The sequence below is a fragment of the Xiphophorus couchianus genome, chromosome 4, assembly GCF_001444195.1.
Source record: "Xiphophorus couchianus chromosome 4, X_couchianus-1.0, whole genome shotgun sequence".
NCBI classification, from domain to species: domain Eukaryota; kingdom Metazoa; phylum Chordata; class Actinopteri; order Cyprinodontiformes; family Poeciliidae; genus Xiphophorus; species Xiphophorus couchianus.
In genome coordinates this window covers 32,562,964-32,581,000 of record NC_040231.1, presented here as the reverse complement: position 1 = coordinate 32,581,000, position 18,037 = coordinate 32,562,964, and the positions used below count along the sequence as shown (strand labels likewise).

At 40.0% G+C, this 18,037-nt stretch overlaps 1 protein-coding gene across 6 annotated transcripts in view; it reads left to right on the top strand.

Moving 5' to 3' along the window:
* znf536 (zinc finger protein 536) overlaps nucleotides 1–18,037 on the top strand; it is a 232,449-nt gene that overhangs the window by 78,610 nt on the left and 135,802 nt on the right. For all 6 annotated transcript variants that reach the window (XM_028014772.1, XM_028014777.1, XM_028014776.1 and 3 more), the window contains one exon: nucleotides 13,969–14,064. The gene's annotated coding sequence lies outside the window, so the exon portion shown is untranslated. The remainder of the gene's footprint in view (nucleotides 1–13,968; nucleotides 14,065–18,037) is intronic.

The following is an 18,037-nucleotide window of genomic DNA, read 5'->3' as shown; positions in this document are numbered from 1 at the left end:
AAATGTACGTTTCCATTTTTTTTTCTAAAAATTTGTAGGTGCGGCTTATAGTGTGGTGCGCTCTACAGTCCGGAACATTCAGTAATCCATTTGGTTCATATATAAACATGATGGCTCTATGTAATAATAGCATAAATGTAACGGGGCTTACAGCTACTGGATAGACTTCACTTGAGGAGAAATTTTTGGCATTTTCATAAAACCAAATCTTGTTACGTTCCTAATATTTTCATATTCTCTCTGCACTGGTCAGTGGCATGAGAAGAGAAGTTTTTTGTTTTGTTTTGTTTGTTTTTTTTTTGCCCGGTGCTGATATCAAGATGAATATTGGTTACCATGAGGGGTAACCAATTTTCTAAAGGAAATTCAGTGGAGCCCCTACTAATTCATGACTCAGTATTCATAGATGTTTCTGTGGTATGTAAATTATTCCCACCTGTTTGAGAATTTTTTTTTTGTTGCGAATATCTAAAATATTCTAAAAAAAAAAGCAACTTAGGAGGCTGACATACCTTAAAGCATCTCTGCTTGGCACATTACTGGCTGCGTTTACAAAGCAACCAATCCTGGAAAAGCACTTATTGTACTTGACACTGATTGGTTGTACCCGCAAGAGTGTAAATAAGAAAGAGTGTAGATGCTAGCTTCACTCAAGTTCTAAAATGGTTTCCACTGTGCGTTTTATGTATTATGGAAGGTATATTTGATACATGGGTTTGTGTTTGAAAAAGAAATGAGCCAAAATCTTTTAGGAAATTGCAATTTCCAAAACAGAACTCAGATATGGTATGGGTCTTACTCAGTGGGGTTACAGAAAAAAAATAGTTTCTGTACTGATATTTAAAAAAAAAGATAATTTTCTTTATTAATCATATATTTGTTTGTTTTTGCCTCCTTTTTACTATTTCCTTGTTAATAATTTCAACAATCTTTACATGTCCGTCCATCAGGTCATCTGTTCTGAAACGGAATAAAAAGTGAGGCACATCCTGGAAGGGCTGGCAGTCAGTCACTGGGCACACACAGACACACACACACACACACACACACACACACACACACACACACACACACACACACACACACACACCAGCAAACCTGTAGGCAACACAACAATTAGAGGTTCCTGGCTCCTTCTTAACTGATGCAGAAAAAAAAAAACTTAGTGCTATTTAGAAAAAAAAACTGTCAGGGGATGAAAAAGAAAACATAACTGTATATCCTAAATTAATCCCTACTGAGGTTAAATAAATCTGCAGCAAAAGAAAGAATCCCAAGCCTCTGCTGCCTCATCCCACTGTAAAATAAAACCCAGCTTTGCTTTTTTGATCTCTTTTTATGCATAACTAAGTGGGTTTAACGATATATTAACCTCTCTCCTGAGATATTTCTTTCAACTTTTTTCCCTCTTTCCTTATTTTTCCTAAAGGATTCATTTTCCGTAATGAATCAGCATTCATTAATTGGTAAATGATGATTGGAGTCATCAAGAGTATTAGAGTATAATTTTGTATTTAAATGTTAGCTAAATAAAAAGCCACAGTTTGACCCCTTTCCTTAACATCAGAATTATATTTGGACTCAACACAGCTTTTCCTAAAAAACGCTTGTGGTGGAAAAAATGAATAAATGTTGCCCATCCTCCCCTTGCAAGTTCTCTGTGTGAAAAAGTGTGAACTAACAAGCGCTCAGCAGATTGCAACACACAGGGACATCTACGTTGTTTGTTCAGGAAAGTCAGTGGAGTCGAGCCAGGCACTAAAACTGTTGAGTTACGTGAGACTCAGAGGGAGCATGAGTTATATTACAGCTAGCTGCCCTTTATAACTGGATCCCAGTGGTTGAAAACACCTGGAAATATCTGTCTGGTTTATTTGTTTTAAACTTGCATCGCAAACGACTGAAAGCAAAAATGGTGTTGAAGCACAACAACTCCTGGCAGCCTCCAGGACAGTGTTGTGAGTCGACTGATTCCTCTGGGCTTTTATTAGGAACATCAAGGCAGGTGGTCCATCCTCGAACGATGACCATGTTCCGGCTGGAAAAGGCCCTGATCTAACACTTACATCTTAGTTGAGAACAGCGTTGGAGGAGATAAATATGGTGCGTTAGTTCAGTAGTTACTTCTTGTCTTAAATATGTACATCACTGATACACAGCATACTCCATAATATGATATACTTGGTGAAGGTTTGGTGACAAACTTGATTTTTAATATTGTCTGGGTATTGTTCAGAACAATCTGCACTGAGGGAGCCATCTTCTCTCTGCGCCTGCTGTTGTGTGAGGACAGAGTCAGATAATCCAGCCAGTTATCTGCTGAGGTCCAGTCCGTTCTGACCCAGCTGGTCATATTCATCTAAACCGCTGAGTCACAGCTGGTTTTCCACACATCCCTGTCCTCCTAGACTGGCACTTAGAAAACTATTCATGCCCTTCTCTATGCATCTGGCCCCCCTTCTGAATGGGAACTTTTCTTGCTAGTACCAGGTTGGGCTCCTTTTTGCCTTCAAGATTACTTCCAATTATTATTTATTATAAGAAATTATTATTTATTATTTGTGACATGTTCAACCAGGTGTCAGAAACATTGCGTAGACATTTTCTTGAATTGATACAATTCCATCCTGGAGTTCCTGCAGATTTGTCTGCTGCTCATTCAAGATGCAAGGCTTTGTTTTCAGCACATCCAAATGTTGCATTACTCAGGTCTGATGTGGGATTTGTTTTCTGCTCTTTTTTTTTTTTACTGAGGATCTTTAAATGGGCCAAGAAAATATCCTCCCTCACCCACCATGACACCACCACCACCATGCTGAGTCTTTGAAACGCTCTCTTTTTTGGTTTGTTTTTTTTCACACCAGATTGCGAACATTGCAGTTGGAATTGCAACCCGTCAGATTTCAGGTTTACTTCTCTAAAACAGTGACAGTTCAAAATATTTGAACAAGTACAAAGTTATTGTAAATATCACCAAATATTACCAAAATTATCACCAAAAGCCCATTTCTGTCTGCTTGTCTCTTGGCAAGGTTGATGACAACATGCAGTATATGCCCTAAACATAAACACACAAAATGACATAAGACAATAAATCTCAAAACACAACAAACAAAAGTAGGAGAAAAGGAACAAAACTGAACATGATAAACAAATCAGTACATCAATTAATCAGTCAGGAATCAAACAATCAGTCATTTTCATAAAAACACAAAAGTACAAAGTCATAAAAGACACCACACATGGACACAGCTTTCTCCTTACTATGTAAGCATCACATTTTGTTTTGCAGTACCTCACACATGGGAAGATTATTACAAATCCCACATTAACTCGAATCTCTTTGTAAATAACCATCTACTGCAGAATTGACCAGTTTGTTTCAACTGTGGCATAATTTGCGTGGTAGAAATTCATTCTGGTCTTGGCTCTGTCCCGCATAACCAGTAGTGTCAGTCTCAAGGCTAAACTAAAAGCAACACAGAATCCTTTTGAGACGGACACAAACTTTCTATGATTTAAAACTTGTCACATATCAGAACAAGCAAGCTCATCACTTATTACTTACTGATCCAGCAGCAGTAAGCTCAGTTGGCACTTCACACTGTTTCTCTCTGAAAATTTTCCATGATGTTGTAAGAAAATCAAACTGATTGTAGGCGGTTTTTTTGTGGTCCCACAAGCATGCCATCATCTCTTCAAGTTCAAATCCTTCTATTTGCCTGAGTTGTATTAAATATAATGCAGGTAAAAGTTAGATATCTGTTGGGAATGTAGGCCTCGCTTCCCTGCTATCTTGAGTAGGGAAGCAGACAGAACAAGCCACAGCAGCCTGGTTTTTGATAAAAGCTCCCCTTACCACCTCACCTCCATCTATTTTCCTTCCCTGTGCCTCCTCCATAAACAATGAAAAGTTAATGAAGATGTAACCTAATGATGTAATGAATATGGCATAGCCCAAGGTCAAAACAGGCTGCAGTCTGGGGGCCCACAAGACTGGGGCAGTTGAGCACCATTCTTTTCTACGCCTCTTCTCTCTGCTTCACAATCACAGAAACACACACACTCTGAAATAGTTTGCAGATTCAGCTGAGAAAGCAATCAGACTTTAGCAGATTTTAAAACAGGCTTTGTACTGTATGTGTTCTGTCTTTTGTCAGCGATGGAGGGAAATGTGTGCTTGTGCAAACGTAAGCACAGTACAGAGGGTTAAGTGAGTACCGCAGTTGGTAAGAGGATGCACTTTTTATTTTACAGTATTCTTTTCTTTTTGTGTGTGTGTGTGTGTGTGTTTTAGCATTTCTAACCTTATAAGGCCCATTTTTCCCAACTACCGTAATTTCCGGACTATAAGGCGCAACTTTTGTCTCACGCTTTCAACCCTGCGGCTTATACAATAATACGGCTAATTTATGAATTTTTTTTCTAATGGGCGCTCGAGCAGAAAAGGTAAGAGTGAGACAGGTATATGTGTCGAGGAAGACGCAAGTTTAATGTAACCAAAGAGAGACTTACAGAGTTTGTGGCGAAGAATATCTGACGCTATTTCAATCCGACACTGAGGAGGAAGACTTCCATGGTTTCAGTGCACAGGAGGAAGATGAAGACGACTCTTAGTCTTCATGTATGTATGTTTTTTTTAACCAGCACTGTTAGTGCTGTGCTACCGTGTTGCTGCTGTGTTACTGCCGCGTCACAGGCACTGTTTGGAAAGAAAAGCTAAGGTATATTATTAAAACTTTGAAAATCCTTTCTGTGTACCGTCTTTCTTTGTAAATGTTCAATGTAGGCCCATGCGGCTTATAGACAGGTGCGGCTTATGTATATACAGCATGGTTTTTCCTTTAAAAATGTACTACTATGCTTATAATCAGGTGCGCTCTGTAGTCCGGAAATTACGGTAATACATATCTTCTGTGGACCCTGTGGTTTGTTTTCAGCTGCTTTGACCCCGCTCTGGTTCTGGAGTAGGGTTCAGGTTTTGGAATACGGTGTGAATTTAGTTTATGTGGGCATATACTGGTAATGGTTATGTTTATGATACGTGTCCGGGTTAGGCTCTAGAAATGAATGAAAATTGGATTAATGAAAAGTCAATGCAAAGTCCTTGTGATGGACCATGGGTGTGAGTGTGTGCGTGCGTGTTTGTGTGCATGTGACAGTACAGATGCTTGTTCTGGTAATGGAACCGGTGATTAAAAATGAAAGGGCCTGACAGAGTGGGGATTTTGGTGGATTCAGGTACGATCGATGGAGCACTCTCCCTGCTCATTGGTCTGGAGAGCGTTTGAGAACAGTGGTGTGTCTTAGCATGCTTGGGGTTTGCAACTTAAGAATTCTTTACCGCCTTTGTTAATCTTGAGCTCTATCCTGTTATGTTATCTTGAGTTCAGGGTACCTTATATATAATGAACTAGAAAAGACGGAGGGGTAAAGTGCCAAAACAAAGAAAATTCAAAGAGGAATGACCATGAAAAAGAGAAGATGACAACTGTTACTAACTCATGGCTTACCCACCAGCCAGGTGCTGCCTGTGTTCGATCTGTTTGGCCTCTGCCAGGGTAAGGAAATGTCTTCATCTGTCTTTTGTCCTTTTATAGACTATTAACTCCATACGGGGACAGCAGGAAAAGACTCAGGGTGTGCTGAATGGTAAGACATGAAGTCTTACTTGGAAGCATGTAGTCCATAGGTTTGTTCATGTTCTCAAATGTACTACTGTGATGTACCTAAGGCCAGGGCCAGGGGACACTTTTTGTCAGGATAGTATGAGTTACTCGCTTCAGTACAGTACACATAGATTCTGGCATTGCAGAACCTCCTAACACCTGCTAGCAGGACTCTTAATAACCCAGTTTTATTCTGCACCATGTCTTGATGGCAGGCATTGGCTGGACAAGGTATTTACCATCCATGTGAAAGCTATTATTAACCACAAGACAAAGACAGGCTGCATTTGAAGAGATGCCGTAACCAGGAGGCATGGACTGATAATGAATGGCATCATGTGAGGTTCAGGTAAATATCTGATGATCATTACATGCATGAATGATCACATTGGGGGAGCAGGACCAATCGGCTGTCAATGTTCTGATGGGACTTTTAACAGCATTGAAACATAAAGCCCTTCCACTCAGAAGGCATGGCTTTCTGTTCAGGCTAAAGATTAGAGTGATGGCAAGGAAGCCTTCCAGGTTCAAAGACGTGGAGCAGACTGTGGTCTGCTGGGGTACGTACTTTGTCTATAGGTTGATTTTATTTCCTATTCTTTGCAAAATAACTTGGGTTTTCTCATTCTAACACAGAAATAGGCTTTGATAAAAGGGAATTTGTTGTAGTTCAGAGTGTGTTTAGGACTGTTGTTTTGTGAGAAAGTGAATCTCCATTTAATTAATTAATTAATGTATTTATTCATTCACTCATTTTCAGCACATACTGTTGCAATGTACCCATTGACCTGTACATAGACCTTTACCTGCTCGGTCTTTGTTAAAAAGAAGAATAATATTCATTTGTAATATATTATTATACATCAAACATTGTGAAACATCTGCTGATCAAATTCCTCTGTAATATTTAATAAGCTTGATCACTGTGATTAATACATTATGACCTCCAGAGTAGCTCTGACAGACGTTGCCAAACATGTACAGTCAGTGCTGAAATGTTAACACTATCAACTTTATCTAAAACACATAGGAACCCAAACTGAGAGCCCCAAAAGAACCCGTCCACCATTAACAAACCGATCTGCTCATAGAGAGTGTGATCTTGCACCCAGAAATCTTCCTGAGATTGTGCATTTCTTCACGTTCACACACGCTTCTTCTATAAACAGGTTCTCCTTTGGCTTCTTATGTTTCCACCATGAACCCACTGTGTTCATGCATGTGGGCGTGTGCAAGGTTGCTGGGGCTGATCTGTTTTAAAGAGACTCTTGCCATAATCAAAAACAATAACTGCTCATAGTGTAAACTCTTCCAAATACCGCCCCCTCTACCCAAAACCCCCCCTTCCTCCTGACGCCCCCTACCCTCGCCTTGAAGTATGAAATAATATTCTGTGTGTGGGCCCGGCCGAACACTGAGAACGCAAACATTTCACAATAAAGTTGTTTAAAGAAAGGCCTTGGCATAGATGGCTGGGAGATAGAGGACATGCTGCGTTAATTACAAGCCCCCGTTAAAATAAACTGCCGGTATAAAATATGAGTCTCTCCCTCGCCTATTCTTGGGGATTTGAACCTATAAAATATCAGCGAGGTGTGCACCTCAGATGTGCTGTTTGGAGACCAAACACAGCAGTCGCTCTCTGCTTGGAGATGGAAGGGGGGCAGACAGACACAAAGAGGGAGAATGAGGGGAATCAGGGCATGATCAGCGAAAAACACAACAGAGCTGTACGATCAACAAAGAAAGCAGTGTTTATTCTGCATTTAAAGACTTAGGAATCTTTCTCCCTGCCACTGCATGCCGTTCACTCAGAGGGAAAATAGCCTAGTTAAGCGGCAGGTTTATTATTCTTCAAAGCCTGGACTGAAAAGTAATATGCTTTAAAGGCACAGTAAATGCATCGGTGTGCGCCTCCCGAGGCCTGTGTGCGTTTCAGCCTTTCCCCTCACCGAGTGCCGTGCCTGTGTGTGTGAAAGCGAGCGAGGGTTATATTGCAAAGAGAGAAGCCGAGAGTTGGATTATTTTTCCTGAAGTGTGGACTTAAGTTTCTGCTCTCTGTTCTGCTGCTGGGTGGCCCATTTGGCTTTATCCGTGTTAACATAAGAATGGAGGGGTGGCCAGGAGATGAGGGAGTGGAAGGAGGGGCCGGGTAGCTGGTTTAAATTATTCTTCGCCTCCGTCGCTGCATAGCAGGAGCTGTTGTTATCCACTTAGAACATCAGACGATTTGTTCCTTCTCCCTCTCTCCTGCTCTAAACCCCGTGGGCATCTTTATTCGGGACCTTGCGTACGTTATCCCGTAATGCCTGTCGTGGCCGGAGTTTAAGTCAGCTTGTCACCGCTACTGTATTCAGCAAAAAAGAACTCATAAAAAAAAGAAAAAAGAAATTTTTAAAAGTTGTTTTTTGCAATCAACTAAACAATCTCAAACTTTTCTGTCCATTTTGCTTAAAATAAAAAAAAAAAAAATAAAATGTCCTCTGTAAGGAAAAATCCAAATCTCAAATATAAACCCTCCTGGCTATAATCTAAGCTCAGTGACGAGGGCTGTGACGCTCGCAGGCCCAGATGAGGAATGCAGTTATGAGAAGATGTTTGTATACATTCAGCTTGTGCCTCAGAGAGCAGCGTTGGTGGTGAAGCACAGCTTAAAGACATCTGGATGCGATGAAATGCCATTTGTCTAAACAATCAAGAATTCAACCGAAGCCACCCAACGTGCGCCGTGCTTATAGGACACACTTGTGCAACGGGCTGCAGCTGAAATGGAAATTGACAAATATTTTATTGTGACATTCTTCTGATTTTTTAGTTTTTTTTTTCTTTTCTATCCCCCCATCGTTCAGCTGTAAACAAAGAGAGGGAAAAAAATTACTTGATGACAAAACTAAGAAAAGTAAGCACATATGGTTTGAGCTAAGTCTTCATTAGCATTTTTGGGAAAACTTACAATCCCAACTTTGGAGGACAGATGAAAGTTCATTTTGTAGATCTAAACAGTTTTAGTGGTTTTTGTTACGTTTTGCCTTTCTTACCATGTAATTAAACTCTTCTACAGTATCATTTTCTAATGATGATTATAATGATGTCCATATATATGTATATATATGTATAGACTTTATTAGAAATTGCTGATTTCCTAAAAAATTGGGTTCATTTCAATCTAATGAACGAAGAGACAGAGAAGAAAGGGGAAATGAAAGGGAGAGATGTGGGGAAAAAGTTTAAAGGGGAAGAAAAAGAGAAGAGTAGAGGAGAGAAAGAAGGATAGAGAAAATACAAATTAACATTCCAGAAGTCTGTAGAAAGAGAAAAACAACAGAGAAACTATAGCAGCAAACATATTCACATATAATAATAAAAGAGATGTTTCCACTGTCTCCATGAATATGCAAGTATGACATTTTCACTCTGGAACCTGGCCTTAGGTACATCATATTTTTAGGGTTTTTTGCAAACTAATTAATGACATCATTTAGTGGCTTCTTGCAACTTTTACCAATTTGCTTACTCAAAAATTTCCAACAATATTAGTCAATCATAATTACGTTTTTTATGCTTTAAGAGTCTCATAATAACATATGCTTGCTTGCTATCTGGCTGCTATTAACAGGTGACCTGTTAATAGCAGCCAGATAGCACTCAAGACATGGTGCCTCAAGAACAACTTTGTGGCAGTTTAATTGAGTAAAATCTTGTGACACTTCTGTTATTTAATGCCGATCTGATTAAAAACGCTGTTAAAAACAGAAGCCAAATGTAAAATAGCAGAAACCTGCTGGGATGGGATTTTTGTGCACGTTCAAGACGCAAAACCGCTAGATAAACAAGCAGACATGGGATGAGGCATTATCTGTCAAAAGAAATGCCACACCTTTTGATTTATTTTCCAATTAATTCCATTTAAACAAAAGGTCCAGGCAGTTGTGAAAGGCAGAGCTCTGACTTTGCCAGTGGTGTGTGCGTACGGCGGCGGCTGCGAAGGGGGCAGGCAAACATGACTGGGATAATAAGCGTCATGGAATCTAATCAAATTCCTAAGAGGAATTGATTGTTGTGAGGCAGCCGGTGCAGGAGTGGGGTTGACAATAAGCTGAAATTTAAGTGTTAATTTTTATGCTAATCCTCTGGCATCTCTGTGTGATGCAATTTGGTCCGGCAGCCCCCTCGACTTTGCACCGCAGATATGAAATTGTCCCGCGTACGTAGAAAATGTCAGCTTGCCAGACCCTGAAAGCTTGTAATTTATTAGGTATGTTTCTATTAGTATGTGTCACAGTTGTTAGAGAGCCACATGTGCAGGCAGGCGGTCGCTCCACCTCGTTCTCTACCCTCCCTCTCTTTCCATGCATCACACCTATTCTGCTCCTCTGTGCCAACTTCCTCAAATCGTCTCTTCTCCATCTTTGTTTCTTTTGTTGTTGTTTTTTTCCTCCCAAACTGGCATTTTATTCTTTAGCATGTCAACCAGAAGCCCACCACACAGACACAATGACACAAACACCAAGCGTGGCCTTAAAAGTGTCCCGGATCAGTGCCTGCTTCTACGGAGCCTTAATGTATTATCATATATCTGGTGGTCCTTGCCCCCTGGACAAAAGGCTATTTAATACAGTTTAATGACATTCTGTAGAATTCCTGTGAGTGTGTGTGTGTGTGGGTGTGTGTGTGGGCTAAAAGAGTAACAGAAGTAGGGAATTAAAAAGAGAATTATTCAGGATTCACTCATGCAAATATGCCAATATAAAATGTGCTACTTTCACTCGTCATTCTTCTTGTTTTGCTCTCTCCTCTGGAAAAGTCGAGTCCAGTCCAATTTAATCACGAGCACGTTTAAAAACAACAACGGTTAACCAAAGAGTTGTGCACATAAAGGAACAGATGTTACACAATAAAAGAATACACATTAAAGCAACACAGTGCTAAAAGAAATACAATTAAAAAGAAGACAAACGTCAAAAGACTTTACAACTCAGTCTGATTCAGATGCAAACAAGAAGAATTAGTTCTTCAGCACAAAGTGTTGAGAACAAAAGGAAAAATAATAATACATGGAAGAACAGAGCAGTAGCAAGTTGTTGCCACATTTACTTTTTTAATTCAACGTTACAAAATACTATAAAAGAATAAAACACATGATTACTAAATGTTGCCATGAACTAGCAGCATGCGAGAAGGCTGCCCTCCTGCAGGCCCCAGGACTGTGGTGATCGTTGTGCAGGAAGAGTTTCAAACAAGCAACCCTTCTCCAGTCCACTCATATTTCCATAAAATGTGTTTTTGCCCACATGAAAGTGTAAAAAGGCACGTATTCATTGTAGAATTTACAATGTTTCTGTCATACTCTTAAGAAACCAAAGGCTGTGCTAGTCTGAAGATGAAAACAGTCAAACAATTGTAGGATTAAAAAAAAAAAAAAATTAAGCTAGAATATTTTGTGCTGGGGTTGTTTTTAGATTGTTGAACAAAACGTACCATGGTTTCACAAATCTACAGTGCTTATATATTTTATTTAGAAACAGAAGACACAAGAAAAAATAAAAAAAAACATTAACAAAGCACTATCACATTCAGCCTTATTGTGATTTTGATAGATGGAGTCACAGAAGTGTAAGAGAATAAACAAGTAAGTTGGTCTATTTAAATTACCCCATTTCAAATATTTGATGTACTCTTGACAGTGATTTTAAATGTCAGTGGAAGATATGTAGACGTTCAAGTTTAAATTCTATTTTGTTCTTAAGCGGTCGCATTCATCGTTTTGGAAATCAAGTATGCAAACAAGTCAAACAGCAGCTCAACCTGGATGGAAAAGACAGATTTTTAACAACCATAAACTCCAGCTAAGTTAAGTACACTTTTTTAAAGGAAATCTGCTTATTATAGAGTTCTGAAGCATTGATATGAGTTTCTTACTTATTCAGGGTTAGCTATGCAAGTAGATGACTTCCATGTTTACTTTACTCTCATAGTTTGCCTGTTTGACTTAAAACAGTCTTAGCTTAAAAGTGGGCAAAGTGAGATTCCTCTTGTATTGATGCTGTTTTTATGGTTCAATGTCTATGTTTGTTGGTTAATATTTATGCTTAATGTCACAACAAGCAAATTTACTGTCTTACCTTAAATTTTGTCAAAAGAACACATGCCAATGCATCTACTGCTGGTCACATATATTTTTTCTTGATAAAGTCTTCTTTAAAAATAAGTGAATCAAATACAGTGGGTGACTAGCCTAGGTATGCTTGCTGCTAGCCTATTGATGCTAATGGACAACAGTGGGGTTAGCATGCTAGTGCTAACCTCTTCAATGGGAACGCAAGTGAATTGTATCTTTCTCATTTGACAAAGCCAGCTACTCGGTCACCAATTACGAAATACCATTAATCAGTAATCAGTAGCTAGCCGCAGAATGGATATAGCTTCCTACAAATGCGACATGGACCTAAACACATAACAAACAACTGACAAACCGCTAATACACTGTGTCACAGTCCATCAAGAATTTAAGCTGCAGAAATGTTATAATAAAAAGCAGAAATGCCTTTTTTTAAACTTCCTTTTTTGTCTAACTTGATGTCAGAAGCAGCTCAGTCACTAACATATATATATGGGCTACACATCTGGTGAATTTGGGTCGTACGCTGTCTAACAAAATGACTTCCAAACTGAGAAAGAAACCAGAAACAATGGATTTTTACTTTGTCTTTTTAGATTTTTTCCCCCTATTTTACGTTGCAACAGCATGTTAAGTCATTTTCTTCCTTATTTTTTAACACTGATGAAATTGCTATGTGCCCTGCCTGCACGCTGAGTGGCTCTATGAAGGCAGTCAAAAACTGTACTCAGCGGGCCCAGAAAACACACTGAAAGGTTTGGATGCAATTCACATATAGGTCAATTAAATGCAACAACATCTGCTCTCTCCCTACCATTTGCATATAGCATTCATATGTTAATGATGTCCCTTGTTTTTTTTTTTTCCCCCCTTTCTCAGCATGTGTGTACGTGCGTGTGCATGTTTGCGTGTTATTTGTTTCCCTCTTTATTTTCTGTACTTCCTACCCTCCTCCCAATTTATTTGTATCGCCAAACAAAAAGTGATGCTGAAAATTTGGATTCATACTTCCCTATTTGGGGAAGATAAAAAAAAAACACGATAAAGAGAAAGAGAGAGACGCCCGTCCTATTTTCACTTCCTCTCACTTAACGATTAAAGGGGAGGTTAGATTGGTGCCACAGTTGTTCCACTGCCATGCCCCTGATTTCTACAAGAAGCCCCTTTAACGGCAGAGAAGGCAAAGCCCCATCTCTTCCCCAAGCAGCCCTAACGCCTTATAAATCAATGATGACACAGATGGACTAGCGATAATCTATTTAGAATGCCTCACAGCAAATATTGTTGTGCAGATGATTAGATAGCCAGTTATTTTAACTCCCAAAACCTAATCTTCTGCTTCTTATAATGCCCTTCAGATTTCTTGTTGTAATATTGAGTTTGATGTTTTGCTTCCTCGAAATGAATTTAACAAAAATATGTATTTGCAAATGTATAATTTTTGCTTGTGCATATGATGGATATGCGATTTGGTGACATGACCTGCTTTAGGAACAAAAGATCCCGTGTCTTCAAAGAGGGCGGAGGAGGACCTTTAGCACAATTGTATCTCCGGGGCATTTGTGTGCGCATTAATGTGTGTGTGTTAGACTAGTCTAGCGACACGAGGGGGGTTAATGGCAATCCGGGGTCCCTGCCCCTTTTCATGGTCGATGGGTCTCACTTTAGAGTGCTGGGGGCGAGGAGAAGGAAGAGAAAAGGAGGAGCTGGGAGGGGAGAGAAAGAACAGAGGAGGAGTGCAGAAATGAAGTGGAGGTTGTCAGACGTGGCAACTGCTCGGAGGCCCTGATAAATATAAGCCCTTATTGATCGGTGGAAAATGAAAGATCCCCGAGTGGCGTGCAGTATTTAGCTTCTTGTCTGCCTCGCGTCAGCGATGGCCTTGCCTAGGAGGGATAGATTTTCAGCTGTGCCTCCGGGCACCGCAGCGCACCGGCTTTGATTTCATCTTTAACCTTTTTCTACCGCGTTCCCTTGACCTCTGCAGCAGCGTTTACTGAATTTGTTAGATTTCCATCTTGACATTGATCCCCACCGCCACCTCATACTCGCCTCCCTTTCAACCTGTCGTCTTCCTAATGCTCCATCCCTCTTGTCCATTCTTTTCCTCCTCTCTCCCAGGTCTACGTTTCATTATCACCTCGTTTTCTAATCCTCCTCCTCCTCTGTGTCTCCTCCTAGGTGGCCATTCCAGTAAGCAGTAGTCGGTGAAGAGTGACAGCGAGAGGCCACTTGATCCCAACAGGTTGTGCACCAGTATGCAGGTGGTGCATTAAGGTCAGTTCACACCCCCTTAGCACGTAGAAAAACTTGACTTCACTTGGATTTTTTTTTTTCCCAACCCTGTGTCTTATTTGCTTCTCACACTGTAAGTATAAAAGAACAAGACACATATACACACAGTTAAATGCACACATGCATTCACACATTCCAACTGTTCGTCATTCACCCACCATTTAGTTTTATCCCCAAAGGCACAGTCTTAAACCAAAACACACACACACGCAGTCACACAGCTACAGTACACTGCTGTTATGTGCGCAGACAGAACTTGTAACAATCTGGATTGTGATAATCTATGATAATCATCCACCACATGCCACCTAAAAACGCACATGGGTGGCATTCAACACCCACACTGGCACATTGCTTCAGCGCGCCTTGCCTCCCTGAGCCGCTCTCCCCCAATGTCACTACCTCTCAGGTCAATGTCATCGCTTATGTCCTTATTTTTCTCCTTGCGCGTGGAGGAGCCCGCTCTGTGACGCACAGCAAAAAAAAAAGAAAAAAGGAAGGAATCTAAAATATTTTATGTTTAGCATTAGCGTAATTGTGTCCCACTCGTATATCAAAGAAGGATAGTTGAAGTTCAACGAGATCCAAGAAAACATAGATCTGTCCCTCACTCCTCAACAATGTCTCCTCCCTCTCTCTTTTTGTATTCTCTCCTTCTCTCCTCTCCTTTTGCTAGATGGATGATACAAAGCCAGCAACAGCTGTTGGCAGACAGGCCTGATATGAGAATAGCAGCATAGGATGAGCGGGCATTAAAAATTAATATGCTATTTAGCTTAGGTGTATTTTAGGTATTTGACATTTTCATGTCCGGGACAGACTAAATTTATTCATAGCTGAGAAAAAATAAAAAAATAAAAATCTAAAAAAAAATCATAGCGAGAATGAAGAATAGATGTGGGGAAACAAGGCGAGGGAGGGGGCGAGGCAGGGGGAACACTAAGTGAAGGCCATTTTGGTTTTATGGTCACCCTGTTTCACTTTGCTTCCCACCACAGTGATCAATGTGTGTGTGTGTGTGTGTGTGCCCTGTATTTGATACATTGTAAGGGCCAGTTTCCTAACACATACTACGTTGTGAGGACTAACTGTTCCTAATAGGGACAAAGCCTGGGCCCCATAATAAGAACTGCTGTTTTTGGATTATAGGTTAGTGTTAGGACTGAGTTTAGGTTAGGGTTAAGTTTAGGCATGTACAGGTAATGGTTTCAGGTAAAGATCAAGTTTAGACTATAAAAATGAATGAAAAATGAATGGAAGTCAATGCAAAGTTTATGTGTGTGTGTGGACGTGTGCATGTGTGTATTACGTGTCTGCTGCATAACATAGTATAAAGGGAAATGATTGAGAGGTTTTAGCCTAAATCTTCACTCTGAATGAGAAGTACCTCGACATTTAAAGGTGATGTGTGGAAATTCAATTTTGTGGTGATTTTTTTTGTTAGTATAACAAAGCACTTTTGCAAAAATGAAGCAAAACAAAAACCAGCCTTACCTGAGACAACTTCTTGCCATGTGGATGCTTAAGGACCAGAGCAACATGAGGGGTGTGAGGTCAAGCAACCCAGTCTGATAATGTCATGATAGATTCTGCTTGTTACACGAGATGATGAAATCCAATTCAGACTCTACAAAAAACATAAAGAAATTTTTCTTTTTTGGTTTATCGCCGATTAGAAGCTCAGAAGAAGATGCCAACTTTAGCATCGTTAACAGCGAACAATTAGCCAGTCTGACTATTCCAACTGTGCCTATTAATCTTTTATATCTTGTCTAGCACGATTTTGTTTTTCTACCAGACACCCAAAATGCTGTCACAAGAATGATTTATTATTTATAGCTGGTGAAGACTTCTTTAATGTTTTCAACGCCGAGTGTTTTCAGCCAGACGGGTGAGAAGTCTAAGTGTTAACTCCATCAACACAGAATGACTTCATTCTTCACTTTAAAAACCCATCCAGCATGGATGCAATACTGTCAAGCTTGGGGATCATAATTTACTACCCAACGGCCAAGTGTCATGCAAACATGTTACTCTTACCTGCCACCAGAACCTGCCGACGTGTGGGTAGGTTCCCCTGGTCTGCCACAGTGGCCTGGAGATTTGAAAAGACAGAGTTAACCAGGAGAACTTAGAGAAAAGTAAGTTGGTGGGCCACTAGAGAAGCCACTAGAGAAGCTAGTGGCTTCATCAAGGAGAGTAACACATCTCAGCAGATAAACTTTGAAAAAGGGTTTTAAGATGGAAGAGAGCACATACAGATAGTCACAATAAAAACCCGTAGAGTAGGAAAGAAATGGGGTTAAACGCTGAAAGATTGGGTCAAGTGCATCATCTACGGAGGGAGAATGTTAAGTTGTTGGCAGCGGCGTCTCAGCCGATGGCTCCCTCCAGGAAGGTGTCACAGAGAGGCAGAACACCAGACCTGATGTAGCTCTCTAGCATAAAGAGGATAAACTGGAGAGACAATAGTGTTGAAAACAGCAGCCAATAGGAGAGTAGTAAAAGAAGAAAGTGAGTAAAAGTGGTGTGTCCTCTATCTCAGGATAATCTAAGCAAGTCTAAGTATAGGTTTTATATATAAAAAAGCAAGTTTTAAGCCTAGTTTCAGACAGCAAGTTTATTTGTATTGTCCACTTCAGTAACAGAGCAATTCAAAGTTCTTTACATAACTATAAAGAAAAGTTGACAGGGTGTCTGCCTCACGGATTACAACTGGGACCTGGTTCCACAGGAGAGGAGCCTGATAAACTACAGGATCTGCCTCCCGTTCTACTTTTAGAACCTCCAAGGACCACCAATAAACCTGCAGCGTGAGAGTGGAGTGCTCTGCCAGGAACATGTGGAACAATCTGATCTCTGATGCATGATGGTGTTTGCTTATTGAGGGCTTTATATGTGAGAAGGAGAATCTGAAATTCTATTCTGGATTTCACAGAGCCAATGAAAGTTAGCTAAAACAGAAGAAATACGATCTCTCTTTAAATCCCATCAGAACTTTGTTCGCTGCAGTGCTTTGGATCAGCTGAGGGCTTTTACTACATTTTGTGGACTTTCTGTTAGTAAATAATTACAGAAGCCCAGCTTTGAAGTAACACATGTATAGAATAGCTTTTCAGTGTCACTCTGGGCAGGATATATCTAATTTTGGCAACATTCTGAAAGAGAAAGAAATACATTCTAGAAGCCTTTGACACTAGATTATATCTTGGTAAAAAATGGCACCAAAGTCCTTTACTGTATAACTGTAGGCCAATATAATGTCATCCAGATTAATTGACTGACTATGCAGTTTCTGTCCTCTTAGAATTTAGAAGCAAAGAAAAAAAGCCACCCAGGCATTTATGTCTTAAGACATGTCTGTAATCTACTTGGATTAATTGGATTAATCAGAATGTATGGATGAATATAGCTGAGTATCATCAGCATAACAGTGTTTAAATGGAGATCCAGAGGTGCAGAATTAACCAGTTTAAAAAACAAAATTTACTATTTACATAATGCAGTGATGTGGTGCAGAAGGTAAACATATAAGTGACCGAAGTGTGTCTCTGGTCTGTCTTTTCAAATTACAAATGAAAATTTTTAAACATTTGTTTACTTAAAATGTCTGTTTTTGTCTGGAAGCCAATTTCTAGTTCCCACAGAATCAATATCTATAGTTTCTTTCAATAACCTGTCGCTGCCGGATCCTCAGGCAGCACTTCAACTCCATCTGATAGTCTAATGAAAATGGCTCAAAATGAAAATTATTCTTGCAAGCTGATACTGATTGTGCATGTTAATCTTCTTTATTGTTGGCACCAGATTCAAAGAAATGTAATTAAGTGAAAGGTCTCTGTCATGTTCACACCATATTTGTGTCATTTGCTAAATGACAGGGCTGCACAGTGGCGCAGTTGGTAGCACTGTTGCCTTGCAGCAAGAAGGTCCTGGGTTCGATTCCCGGCCGGGG